This window comes from Manacus candei, unplaced genomic scaffold, assembly GCF_025592945.1.
Source record: "Manacus candei isolate 608988 ecotype Guabito, Panama unplaced genomic scaffold, ASM2559294v1 h1tg000056l, whole genome shotgun sequence".
NCBI lineage: Eukaryota > Metazoa > Chordata > Aves > Passeriformes > Pipridae > Manacus > Manacus candei.
The window spans coordinates 11,939,330-11,953,389 of NW_026138104.1; positions in this window are offsets into that span (position 1 = coordinate 11,939,330).

Below are 14,060 nucleotides of genomic sequence, written 5' to 3' on the forward strand. Positions count from 1 at the left end.
TGACAGGGCAGTCTGCACTTGAGTAAGCTGTGGAGGTCAAATGAAAGGTGCATGGGCATAAACTTGTATGTTTTTTTTCCCCCAAAGGCCTCAGCATGAACCTGGCACTGCCAGGGTCTCCTTTAGGAACTGTATGACTGACATGCTCTCTGCCTGAGATTTGCAGAAGGCTTATTTAATTGCCATGTGTACCTACCCCCCGTTTTGCTCTTAACTGCTCATTTTTCTTTCCAAGTCACTGTTGTAACCAGTGATTTTAGCCAGAAGCAGCTAAAATGACAGAAATCTATAAAAGGGGTTCATGGCTGGAAGTAGAGCACTACGTGCTGAGTGTTGCCTGCCAGCATTTTACTTGGATTTTAAGTGAGGGGGAAGGAAAGTAAGAGTTCTCATCTGCTTTTTTAATTAATGCAGACACCATTTTCATTCTGAAGTGTCACACACTGAAAATCAAAGGAGCCTTGTATAAATAATAAGAAAAAAAAAAAGGTTCTCTCGATTAGTAATGGAAAACATTTTCAAACAAGATCTACAGAATAACGATAGGGCTGGCACTTCCTCAAGGTGAAAGTCTCTCAAAATCATAACATAAATTATTGATTTGTCCAAGTAGCTTCTCCATAGGAGATTTACAGTCTCATTTTCATAGTTGTCTTAAGGAGGGAGGAGAAAGAGATTCTTATCTAGGTCAGAATGAAAGCATCTTCCTGTTACAAAATCATAATAAACCCCTATTTTAGCTAAAGTGAGTTGCTATGCTACAAAATTACAGGGCCTACCGCTCATGTCAGGAACAACTCCATTTAGGAAAATATATTTACAGCTATGCAAGTGTAATCAGAGCCAAGCTATATGACATCTTAGATACAAGGAAAGATTGTTGTGAATAGTAAGCAAGATATGTAAGGAAGGTGTCTGGCCTTCTTTGAATTGGGCTGATAAAAATTGTCTTCATGAAAAGAGAACTCCACAAAGAGCAAAAGATGGAAAGTATGAAGACTGTGGCAAATTAGAAGGGAGAAAGATACGAATCTGTCCCTTTTTGGCTGCCACCTTCAGTTCAAATACAGCAGTATGGGTCTAGCAGATAAAGAGCAGGAAAAGTAAATGAAAGGCTAAGTAAGGTAATGTGGCATATCAGCGAAGGTTAACATTTCTTGATGAGCTTACTATGACTGGCAGCAGTTCTCCAGCACTATGAAGAAGGGATCTGGCTGCTGAGCAACCAAAGAAAGTGAAACTCAGGAAGAAAGTAGTTATCTATTAATCACCCCAGGCAGGAGAAGGGGGTACCATTGTACATAGTAGGAAATAGAGGGTGATGAGCAGAAATACACTGAACAAGCAGGAGAGGCATTTGGGCAATGTTGTCTCACCTTCTGTGGTGAGAAGAACCAACAGGCTTCAGATGTTTCCATCTCATTGGACACACAAGATGGAAATAAGCATGAGAGAGTTAAAATTTATTTATTAAAACCAAGGAAGGACCAGTGAAGCAAAATTCCCCAAGGATTAGTGTTGTATGTCAAAGGAAAAGGAGTCTTCACATGACAGACAATTTAAAGCTAGCGCTCTTAGGTGTTTGCTAATCAAGGTCTTAAAACAGAAAAACATGGCATAGAATTTAGTTCTCTCCTACTGTGATAGCCACAAAAGGACAAAAGTACAGTCCCTAAAGAGTATTTTTAATAAAGGAAAGTACATTGTGTATTCTGGAAGACTTTAGTGTGAGCGATGTGTTGAAAATACCATAATATAAAAGTAAAATATTTGGATATTAAAAAACCCTATGAAACTATCATCTCCAAGCCAAAGACTTATTGTAATCACCATAAATAAATATTATGTTAATATTTAAAAATTAAAAAGGGAATGATGACATCTCATCAATGTGTTTTTAAAAGTTGATGTGATTGAGATAGATGCATTTATTGTTTGAGAAAAGAATAGAATTTTACTACTGTATTTAGATGTGCATGTTAAATAAGTAGAAACATATACACTGTGACAAGCACCTATGCATATTTGTCATGTGTAAAAATGGCCACTAGTTGGCTATTGAAGAAGGGAACTGAGGGATTTAAGAAAATTTTATGAGAGCCCCCAATACAGTTTAGAAAGATTTTATCTTAAAAAACCCCCTTACATGGTATAGAGAAAAACATGAAAGTAGCTATACTTACTAAAGAAGTGGATATAAATGCATACAGAATATATATTTAATTATAGAAAATGGAAGACGAAGGCAAAAATCAGAAAAGGAAAAATCAGTGGCTGGCACATTTAGAACTGTAAGAAAGTTTTTCACTTATATAACAAAAAGAATCCTGAAGAATTCTATTAGTCTGTTACTAGGTGAGATGGTACAGTTACCAATGACAGAAAAGTGGCACAGGAGATAAAAATTATATTTCTCCTTATTGATGAAAAAGCAATCTCACAATTAGAAGTACTTTTCATTAGTAATTTGGAAGATGTTGAGGGAAAGTAAGTACTGAATCGTTTTTTTTATGAACTCATTATATAAAGCTGAGATTTTAAAAAGATGAGGCTGATGAGGTTTTCCAGTAATAAACAGTGATATGTTTTAGGCTACCAGGAAAGTTTCAAAGCACTTAAAATGTTTTAAAATTACATTTAGGTACCATTTCTCAGTGTGTAGAAATCTAGGTTACTTAATGCCTGAATTCAATAACAGATGAATTTGTTAAAGTGCATCAGTTAAGAAATAAACAGGGGAAATAATGCAATTAATGTAGCCAACATGGATTGGCAGCCTGGAAATCCTCTCAAAATAGTTTTTGTTTTCAATAGGATTAAAATTTTGATTGATAGATTTATGAAATGAGTGTTGCTTAATAACCAATGACATTTTGATGAAGAAAGGTAAAAGGTACAAAATTATTGTGCTTGAATACTATGTTTCAAATTATAAATGTAAGTGAGAAAGCCTTAGCACACAAAGATGCTTATATTGGGCCCCTGCAGGGATTAATTCCTGCTCCATTCTGTTCATTTTTTTTCATATATTCTGAAAGAAAAAAAATTCAATTATCACAGATAAAGTTTGCAGATAGCTCAAGTACTGGGGAAATTCCAAGTAAGGAACAGAAATGATACAGAGAGATCTCAAATAATTGGAAACAGACAACTTTATCTTGGAAGAAAGAATAGAAACCAAAGGTACTAGAGGAGAGATTGTCCCAGAAACAGTCACTCTGACTACAACTAAGTGAGATTCTGGCTGATGGATAAGCTGGATATTAACTCCCAGGATAATTCCTTGGCAAACAGGACTAACATGGTCTTCATGTAAGCAAGAAGAATATATCCTATAGCTGGCATTTGCAATTTCATTTCAAGAACATTATATTCAGTTGTGTTCACAGTACAGTGAACAAACTGGGGAAGTTTTAGGAAAAAAGAAACAAGAATACTCAAAAGCTGAAAGAATTGGAAGCCTTACATTGAAACCCAAGGGAAATAATCTGGAGATCCTATTTTTAGACATCCTGCTTAGCTATGAGACTGCTTGTGTGTTGATTAATCCATCTCTCTTTCAGGGGGTTTTAGGTGAGTGTCTAATACACCACAACTTAATTTAATGCATTAGAAAATTAAAAAAAAAAAAGAGAAATAAAAGAAAAACTATTTCCATTTATCTTAGAGAAAATAAAATTATGGCAAGTAGTGACTCCCTGCTTCTGGTTCGCCCTTGTTCAAGCTGGTTACTTTTCTGGCAGAGGAACCCAAATTAGTTTCATGTGCAATAGACAGAATTAGTAAATACTTTTCTCTGCCACATACAGCTATCAAGGGAACAAATGTATCACCAAGGGCAGTATTAGATTGTCTTATATAACAGTTGTCAGGCATCTGACATAGCCTCAATTTTTTTGTTGGTCTTTGAAAAAGAATAATGGCCCTTAAATATGGATACTTAGACAGATCTTTGCAGATCTGTCTTTAATAGTTGGCTTTCCCCCAGATTTCTGGTACTCTGTTGGGTCAAGTCATTGTGGATATGTTAGTAGTGTGCAATGTAGTCAGCCCAAAATGGAGTATTGGAGTGTAAGGTGAGGTTTATTTTATGGGGACTTGTTCTTTCTATGCAATGTTGTAATGAGAACCAGGTAGTTGCTACATGTGATAAGAACTAAGTGAATACTCACTTGAAAATTGAAGATTAAATGCTGAGATGAGATCAGTGTCAAACAACAGTTCAGGAACTAGCTGAACCTGTGTGGGCTGTAAGCCTATTTGCAAACCTTTCCCATTTGGACTTGCTGCTCCTCACAGCTTCTCAATAGCTACTATCCTGCATGACATTGAATATATGTTGAAGTTACCCTAGAAAGTGTTGCCAGAATACTTCTGTTTCTGAATGACCTTTCCATCAGACATGTGCATATTGAATTTTTATTCAAGAGCTGCAACTGCACCTTTAAGTGCAATCATGCTCTTCACACCCAGCTGTGCTGTAATTCCATCACAACTCCTGCAACTGCTGTGTGGGCTGCAAGTGAAACTTCACCAGGATAGTTGCTGGGGATGTAAGAGAAAGTTCACATTGTGCTTCAGATTTATCTCAAAAGAACATCCAGCTTACAGGTAACTAATAAAAATGCCCTCTGTCAGTAAAATAAACAGATTTGGTTAGGGTATACAGGAAATAAGTGAGGAAGGAGGAATTGTTTTTACCAGATCATTTTTTCTGACCATGACAAGACATTGTCCCTTCCCAAACACTGACTTTATGTACCTTAGTGGAAGAGAAATGTTCTTCTTCATGATTGTAAGATTTCGTACATGGGTGGCAGTTTTACCAGAGGACTGGCAATTGTCATATAAAAAGTAGTTCAAACTAGGAATCTCCTGGTCTGGTGGGTTTGCCTAATGTGGAGCTCCTTCCTTTTCATTCTAAGCGTACCCCTCGGGCTCTTGCCTGGCTTGATTCTGTTCTTGTTTGTGTAAATCAGGAGTAACTCATCACTGCATCACTGCAGTTCAGGTAAATGAGACCAGGCTCCAGCACATGGTACTCAACACCTCTATTCTGCTAAAGGAGCTACAAGTGGGTGTTCATCTAGATATGATTTGCATAGACCCTCTGTTTTGTAGTTTTGTTATATATCATTTCATCAGATGTCCTTCCATTGTTTTCTAATAACTATTTCTTACCTTTAAGGCTTCCTTTAAGATTCTGTAAAAGTTTTTACAAACTTCAGTTAACTAAGTTTCATGGCATTCTTTTAACAGCAAACATCAGTTAATCAGTAGGATTGCACAACTGCTGCATCCCATCAAATGTAGCTCCCAGACCAAACGAAAAGAAAACCCCAAACAAACAAACCAATCAAAAGGCATGTTAAGACAAGATTAAGTATGCAGTATTAATTTAAAATGCCTTCATAACTCAGAGCAAGATGTGTTATCTGGCTTACAGGAAACTTTTGGGAGAAAAGAAAAAAAAAGAAAACAAGCCAATATGTTTCCTTCCAATTGGATATACAGAAGAAATTTCAGACAGAAAGCAGACTTTGTGGACAGATTGGAGTGAGATTCAAAACTCATTGTGTTTAGTTACAGTCCAGTTGTGGAGTTCCTGCCTTTTACAGTTCTCCCTGAGGGTTTTTCTAAGATATTTAAGAATCTATCAGGAAATCACGAGGTTTAGCTTCCTAATTAGGGTTGTGAAGCTGTGTTTAAAGCATACAGCAATTCAGTGGCAAAGTGTATAACACCTCTGAATATCCTGCTTTCTCCTCTGCCACCTTTCCTCCTGCCAAGCAGCAACTCTTAGCATGCTATATCTATATACTCTGGGCACAACTTGTGGGCTGCTCTGAGCACATTATTCTTTATGAAAATACTTGTGTCTTCTAGGAGACAATTCCCACTTTCAGGCAGAGGCTCTCTTGCTTGCAGTATAGGAGTCCCTAGGCATAAAGTGGAAGTACAGGTAAATTTGTCTGGGGATTCTGGCCTAACAAAGCAAATGAGATCATGACACGACCACAAGACAGTACCCAAGGGCATTGAAATGAAAAAGAACTCAATTTTCAGTTACGAAAATTGAACCTTTGGACAAGTAGGTCTTGATGAAATCTATTTTGTTTTTCTGATGGGAAACAGACACAGTTTGAAAATATATTATGTTGGTTTTTGCTGCTAACTAAATTTTATTTTGCAAAAGTTAAAAGGGAACATTTCCTGGAATCTCTTATTGCAAGTCAATATATACCATTCATATGTACCCTGCTGCAGTAATAAGGAGACCTTGGGACCAAACTGTTACTGATAGATTGTCACGAGCTCAGCTGGTGGTCCTTGGGCCTTATTAAATGCACCTTGTCTTGTTTTTGCACACTTATTCCCTTGAGCTACAGCTTAGCTGTGTAACTTCTCTCGTTACTTGTCAATTCTTAATAAAATTTGTTGAGCATTAAGGTTCAAGGTTGGCTCATCCCTATGATTAAGTTTTTTCAGCTTTCAGCACAGTCAGTTATGTTACACTTAGCTTGATTTGCTTTGCTTAAGGCTTTCTGAACAGTTGGTTTGAAAGGTGCTGTTGCTAACCCCAGTTCTAGCCGTGAGATGACCTTTTTCCAGCCCTGATTATTTATATGTATCCTGCAGTTCACTGGGAAAGTGTGTGTTGGCTTCCAAACAAAGATTGCTGTCTATTATATATAACCTAAAAATGCAACTGTCAACATGTGTAGGAGCTAGGAGCATGATTTTTTTTTTCCTGGAGTTTGTTAACATACTATTTTATTTATTTCAAACCTACAAGATGGATGTTTTTAGAGGTTTATTGTTCAAAAGTTGCTCTAATTGTAACAACTGACAGACTGATAGGTGCAAACTACAACTGATTACATTAATGGGATTTATAAAGCAGTTTAAATTTATGCATTTATATATTGCTATATTCCCTGGAAACCTGGGATTGCAAGAGGAAATGCCTGAGCTTTGGTAGCTACCTACATATGCTGGACATTGGTAGAAAAAAATGAATAAATGTATGGGTGTTGAAAATGTCCTGCTACCCAGAAGCATCTAAATGTGTTCATTAAAAAGGAAAAAAACCCAACCAAAAAAAAAAATCTGTTTGACTGGTAAATATACCTCTCTGCTCCATCTCTTTGCTTTCATTTGTTTAACCAGATTTCCTAAGATGAGGCTTAGGTATTTATCCTCTGTGTGTGTAGGTATTATGGCAAGATCAAAAGAGAAAATTTCTGAATATCTCCATGAAGCAGAAAGCTTTGTCTGCAACCCATGCCTACCAAAATACCCAATACCAGTCACAGCTGTGGTAGTCTAAAACACCAGGCATTAATCTGGGCTCTTACAGAACTGCTTGATTTAAATTCTGGTTAGTAAAAAGACAATTCAAAAATCTGGTGTTGGGTAATCAGCTATAGTTTATTTCTTTTTCTTTAAAATATATAATCCTAAAAAAACAGTAATGTTTGATAGTGTGTGAGAGGAGCATAAAATTTGGGGATGATGAGAAATCCCTTCTGTTTCTGTGTGTGTCCTGCTGCAGACAGGGAGAGTTTTCTTCATTCTGCTGCAAGACAAGGTTCACCACGGCAGTTTGGTGCTGCTGTGAATCAGGGGAGGGACTGCAAGGGATCAGAGTCAAAGGAAGGATGACTTGTTTGGAAATACAAATATATCTCCCTACTTTTGCTCCCCCATGGATTCTTGCCCGGTCCTGTGAATTCCTGCACAGTTTACACTCACCTAACCCTAGATATTTGGTGCTGTTATGAAGTTTCCACTACTGCAATCTATAAATTTTATTCACTACACCCACTCCCATGAGCATTCAAACACCTGGACTGACACACCATCCAAACACACAGAGCAAAACAATGCACAAAGTGGTAGCAGGAATTACAGGAATGAGAGAGACATGCGAAATCCATAAAAATGGCAGGTGAGTGTTCTCCCAGGCTGGCTGTGCTGAGAAGAGAGTGGGTGAAGTAGTAGCAGAGTGGAAAGTGGAACTGAGATTGGAGTCTGATGCCAGTTGCACAGGAAGGATGGAGAGAGGTGAGGGGGAGTTCAGAGGGCAGTCAGGCAATGTGAAGGAAAGAGCAACTTCCAGCTGTAGAAAATTTCAGGGAGGAGACCAGAGGGAAGCAATTCTCCCAGACAGTAAACACTTTTGCCATTATAGTAACTCAGATTAATAAATATTTATCTTATTAAGCTGTCCAAAGGATTTGGACCTCAGTGGACTGGTCTCTGAGTAAATGAGAAAACTGTCTCATTGGGGCTTCCTAGAGAGATCCAGTGAGTTTATCAAGTGAAGCTGGTGACAACAGGGCAGGATAAAAGAATGCAGGTCTCCTGGCCAAACTGCTGTGCTGACTCTATTCTCCCCTGTGCATAACAGACTCTTCTGTGCTCTACACAAACTCCAATAATCTTCGATGCTCTTCAACTGCTGCAGCAGAGTGGATATATAAAAGGGCACTAGTCCAACTGATCCTCCAAAAGTGCTGCTGCTGCACCTGGTCTCCTGAAAGCAACAATCTCTTGTGCTTTGATTTGACATGACAGAGGTACCACAGACCATCTCCAAACTTTTGAGATGGCCGTGCCCGTAAGGATGAGTTTGGGCCAAAGACACAGGTTGGAGTAAGCCTCCAGAGGTCCTATAATCTAACCCAAAGAAGGAATAACTGCAACTTTAAATCAGGTTACTCAGGACCTTGTCCAGTCACATTTCAAAAATCTCCCAAGATAGATAATTCACCATTTCCCTGGACAACCTCTTTCAGTCCTTAATCACTCTCAGTCTGATTTTTTCCCTGTTATGTCAAATTAGATTGTGTTGCTGCAATTTGTTGTGACTATTACCTTTTGCTGAGCATTCCAGAGAAGACTTTGGTTCCACCCTTGTGTAAACTCCCTTTTCTGTAGCAGAAGGCTGCTGCAATCAGATTCCCCCATACCCTTCTCCAGGCTGAACAAACATGTTCCATCAGCCTCTCCTTGGATTTAATCTCCTCCAGCCCCCAGCTAAATGGCCTTTTTCTGGAATCTTTCCAGGTTGAAAATATATCTCATGTAGTGGTAAGCCCCAAACTGGACACAGATGCAGCCTCATAAGTGCTGAGTAGAAGCAGTTTTCCCCTTGTCTTTCTGGCTATGCTCTTCTGCTAAGGCAGCACTGTTCGCTATTACCCTGACCCCCTGCCCAGGCCCCTCTTGCAGAGCTACGAGCCAGGCAGTCTGTCCCCAGTTTGCACTGCCATGAGGGACATTCCCATTCCCATTTAAGCCTAATGATACACATATTTTTTTATTGGTTTTGCCATTCACCCACTGAAATCTCAAGCAACTGAAAACCTGTTGCCTTTCTGCAGCCCCTGGGGTGCACAAGGCGTCATACAGTTCACACTCTGAATATCTACCAAATTCACTTCATTTAAAATTCAGCACAGTGTTTTCCCTGTTGGCAGAAGGAGCAGTTGAGTACAGTGATCAGTGTGTAATTTAGTTCCTTTCTACCTGTGGAAAATGAATGTTTCATAGCTACAACAGAGGCTGAGGACTTGGAGGGCTGTTGTCCAAATGCAGTACAGGAGAAGGAAGTGCATCCTGGTTCTGTCCACTGTGAAATATACCTCAGACTTCCATTTCCAGCATTTGTCTCTCCTGCGCATGTAGAAACAAATGAGATAAGACTGATACTTATTTATGGAGATGTAATGCCCTCTGTTTGTGTAGCTGCAGGAATGCTCAGTTTATCAAAACCAAAAGATATACTAGATTATCTTGAAAAAATTTCCATTGGCTGTTCTTCGTTGAGTCTTTTTTTTTTTTAATATATATAAAAATAAGATAAATGCATGAGTTTAAGCAGCCACATAACAGAAAAATTTTGAACGGGAAAAGTTCTGCAAGGGCTCAAGGAAAATCAACTTACATGAGCAGCTAAAGGTTTGAGGAAAGGGCTGTTGGGATGCAGTGCAGAAATGGTTCACAGAAACAGCCTGTGTTATCAATCGATGTTTTATACCACAGCTGACATGATCTCATGGTCTTGTAAGCTCTCTCACACAAATAGCTTGGCTAATCTGAAGATTTTCACTCTCTTCACGGAAAATGTGGTAGAATGAAGACTGCATGTGATAGGATTTTCAGTTAGCAGCAAGTAAAGCAGACCCATAAATTTTTTGTTGACCCAAGCTCTGTTTTGAAGTATATTTTGCAGGCTGCAAATGAACTTCTCATCTTGTTACTGTTCATTAACCCAAGAATGTGAAATCATTCTACATATCTGGTCTCTCGTCTCTCTCCAGACACCCCTCTCCCTCTCTCCCCCTGCCACCCCATTCCTGTGTAAATAATGCAAGTTCATCCATCACCAGGTAATCAGAAGACTGTCAGGATCTACTGGCTGCAAAATTTGAGAGTACTTATAATTTCATTTGTAATACAGAAGGATGTAGTTGAGAAATTGCTGGAAAGAGAAACAGAAAGAGATGCATGTTTTTCACAGAATAATTAGTTCTTGTTTTGCACTAGATTTTCCATTAATTTTTTCTTAATGATGTGGACTGTTTCTTTTCTGTGCTGCTGTTCACATTTGGCCTGCTTTCATGTGAGGCTTATAAACAGGGGCTATTGCTGTAAATGAAATCTGTAAAACATATACAAATACATACAGGAAGAAAAAATAATCTTGATACTATAAATCTCATGAAAATTAATTTAACAGAAGTTGGTCTTTAGTCATAGAGATTTCACATGTGAGGAATTTATTTAATCTGGTTTTCAAGGCAAGTTTTGATAGCTTTAAATAATAAATGTTTTGTTTAAGAAAAATCTCAAGAAAGCCCTCTATCCATTTGAACGTGTGTTAACATTCCTGTGCTTGAGACCTCCCTGAACTGTCACATTCTGTGACTTTTATGCTGTTGACTTTGCCTTTTTTGCTGGTAATGTCAGGCTTACTTGCCCAGTCTAAGCTGTGTGACTGAGGCACTCATTATTATCCATTGTTTGAACAAGGTCTTGTTGTATGCTCTGGCTGATTGATTGCTTATTCTCAATAAACAAAGACTTGCACTCAAGGTCTTTGAAACATTTCTTGCTCAGCTAGCCAACTTATATGCACAGAAGGCCAACTGTCCCTCTATTCATTTATTCAAACAGATAACTTTTTTCTCAGAATCACTACCTTAGAGAGGAATAGAGAGCAGTCAGGAGGGAGTGTTATTTTCCTAGTTCTACTTATCTTTCTGTTTAAGCTATAGTGTTTTTCTGGGTGCATCTTTAATCTGAAGTCACAGCACAAAATATTACATTAATGAGCTCCATTTATTCTAAATGGCATAAAGTGAAATCCCAGTAATGCTAGGAGAGGAGGAGCACTGAAAACAATTGTATCCCTATGAAAAGAGAGGGCACCCAGAGTTATGTCATGACTATCTGTAAGAGGTGATGGTCAGCTCGAAGCTTCATTTGGGAAGAGTATCAGTTGTGAATATATCAGGTGATTTAGTTAATAGTTCTTTACATAGCTTTCCTCCTTTACTGACACAACTGATTAACATAAGTTTCTAGAAATATCCTAGTACTGCAGTGTCATAATGACAGTTGAGTTTGCCCTACTGTCATAAAAAGTCCCGTGGAATTAAGTTTTTTTCCAAGTCAGCCTTACCATTCTATATCTTTAATATGTGAAAGATAATTGCTAAGTAGTACTTCCACTGTCTCCTCCAATGGAAATATGCAATCTGATGATGCAGATCTGCTATCATTTTACCTGTAGGTTGCTGCCATTTTGCAAAGCAGTAATAACTCCACTGTGCTGTGCAAACACAAAATAACACAACTGCCTGTCTTCTGTACGCACCATTCCCTTCTACCTGTTCCATCTCATCTAAAGGTGAGGTCAGCAAAATTCCTCCAAATAAAATTAATGAAGTCACTATTAAGGGGAACTTTTTATAGCTAGTATATATGCAACTGACAAGTTTTATGGCAACTCTACAGTAAGAGTCAACCATATTAAAAAAAAAAAGTATGAATCCTAAAGTATTTGAATAAGGGTCTCCACCCATCCCCTCTTATTCTCTTTATTGGATTTGGATTGGGCTGCGAAGGGAGGAAAAGTATTTTATATAACTTTTTTTTTTTTCTCTTTCTTCTCTGTGGTCATAAGAATGCACACCTGTATTGCTATGTACATTAAAATATGTATGTGAAAATTCCCTCATACTCCTGCATTCCTTTGCTACACAGTGGAAGTTTATTCTTATGCTTATATTAGTTAAATCATTCATTCTTTTGAAATACACCAGTATAAACATCACTTTGTAATTTTTTAAGTTCTGCATATCGTTAATATTTGGAGGAAAATATGTATCTTGAAAAGTTAATTGAAACAGCAGATCAGAGTCTTCTTCCACTTGCAATGGCAGATCACATATAGAGGCAGTGAGATGAGACCAATTGAAAATGGGTGTAAACATGAGGGAAGAGCCAAACTCCATTTTTCCTGCATGAAAATAGTGACTAATACACAAGAGGCTTATTTAGTAGGAGCATTTAGTCATGGCTTCCTGTAACTGCACCATTTTGTGAAACACATAATTACACACCAGCAGTTGCAGGTAACAGCGTGCTGGAAAACATAGGACACTAATAGGAACAGAACCCCAACTTTGTAATTTTAAGAAGTAAAGAGCAATTCTTATGTAATCTCCTTTTATTTTACCCACATCCCTTCCTGCCCCTCTGCCTCCCACTGCAATATTAAACCTTAATTTGATTGATGAAAAGGGATTCTGGCTGATCAGTGCTGTTCCATTCCTACTGCCTGTTATTCTGGAGATGGCGGTTACTGCTCCATCCCTGTCAGGGGGTTCCTAAGATTTCCACATGGGTCAGTTTGTCTTTCTGCATTCTTATGCCCTGTCCATTCCCAGTAGATTTTCACCTCGGTAATTCCCATCATCCGGTAAATAGGCAATTCCACTGCTATGACTGGAACCTCAGGCTCTACCCCCTTCTGTGCAGCTTGTTTATCAATATTTGAACAATGCACACTTTCCCCCTATGACCCTCATTCTATCTTTTTCCCCCCCTGTCAGAGACTGCTCTTTTTGAATAATCATTTGGACGGAATAATCACTTTGTCTCTAGAGACAGACCCTGATAATCTCATTTCCATTTAGTCTTTGCATCCTGTGTTTTTTTTATACCACACAGCATGCTGGCTTCCACAGCCACTTTAACCAACATAAGGAACACCTGCTACATCTGGACTAATTTTTTTCTAAAAGTGGTTAAGATGCAATAAAGTATTTTAAAATTTTTTTTTGAGTATATGAGCATCCCTACACATGTACACATATATTGATAACTGTGTGAAAAACAAGGTTGTTAGGAGGTAGGCTTGTGAGAGTTTTGTCTTGTAGTCTTGTGTAGCCTTAAAAATGTACCCTTGTGGTGGAAGTCCCAAAGTGCAAGGGGAGTAGCAGTTTTGGCCATCATCTTTATCCAGAGGTTTTAATTAATCTTCAGCCATAAGATATCTTGAACATAGCATTTCATTTTTTTAGCTATATTCAATATTTTGTGAGATGCCATTGTAGAATCTGGCAAACAATGCTGATGTAGATGTAGCATTTCTCGTTAAACATTGCAAGATATAGTGTAAGTTTTTTAGATTCTGTGGGCACTTCTGGTGCCATAAGACAATACTGGTATTTGAGCTTGAGGACAGTTGCAGCTGATCAGGATTAAGTACTCTTCTTATATTGAAGATGATGTTAAATGACTCTGATGAACTCATGACATTAATTCAGCAGTAGTATATAATTCAGTACTCCATCATCATGGCTAGGCTTTGGGAACGAAGATTTGGGAAGGGCTCTACCCACATTTGCTACAAGCGCGTTGGTGGCTAAAAAGGCCAATATGAGATAGACAAGTCCGGTTGCAAAAGGCGCAGCAGAAAGACTCCTTAGATGGTATCGGCAAGGCATGATTCTTTCTGTGTTGTCTTTTCTCCTCGAGAGTGA